Source organism: Artemia sp. Qi Xiang Cuo, chromosome 8, assembly GCF_049724085.1.
Source record: "Artemia sp. Qi Xiang Cuo chromosome 8, ASM4972408v1, whole genome shotgun sequence".
NCBI lineage: Eukaryota > Metazoa > Arthropoda > Branchiopoda > Anostraca > Artemiidae > Artemia > Artemia sp. Qi Xiang Cuo.
In genome coordinates, this window is record NC_142801.1 from 38,123,496 (window position 1) to 38,124,528 (window position 1,033).

Here is a 1,033-nt window from a genome sequence, read left to right on the forward strand (position 1 = left end):
TTACACACACGCAAAAACTTACACACACACAAAAACTTACACACAAAGTTACAAACACACAAAAACTAACACACAAACTTACAAACACACAAAAACTTACACACACACAAAAACTGACACACACACACAAAAACTTACACACACAAACAGAAAATGACACACACATACAAACTAACACACACACAAAAACATACACACAAAAAAAAAAAAACAAAAAAAAACAAAAAATTAAAAAAAAAAAAAAAAACTTACACACACAAAAAAAATTACACACACACAAAAAAATTAATAAAAAACAAATAATTAAACAAAAAAAAAAAAATACACACACAAAAAAACTTACACACACAAACACTAAAAAAAAAAAAAAAAAAACTAACAAAACAAAAAAAAAACTAACACACCAAAAAAAACACTCTTAAAAGCAAAAAAACAATAAAAAACACAAAACAAACTTAAAAACACAAAAAAACTAACACAAAAACAAAAAAACTTACACACACACACAAAAAATTACAAACTCAAACAGAAAAATACACACAAATAAAATATAACACACACACACACACTTACAAACACAAAAAAACTTACACACACACACAAAAACTTACAAACACACAAAAACTTAAAAACAAACAAAAACTAAAAAACACACAAAATCAAAAACACACACAAAAAACTTACACACACACAAAAACTTACACACACACAAAAACGTACACAAACACACACACAAAAACTTACACACACACAAAATAATACTTACACACACAAAAACTTACACATACACAAAAACAATTACACACACACAAAAACTTACACACACACACAAAAAACTTACACAGAAAAAAAAATTAATACACACAAAACAACTTGCAAGAAACTTACACACACACACAAAAACTTACACAAAACTAAAACACAAAAAAAAAATTACACACACACACAAACATACACAAACAAAAAAAAACTTACACACACACAAAAAATCTTACACACACACAAAAACTTACACACACACAAAAGAACTTAC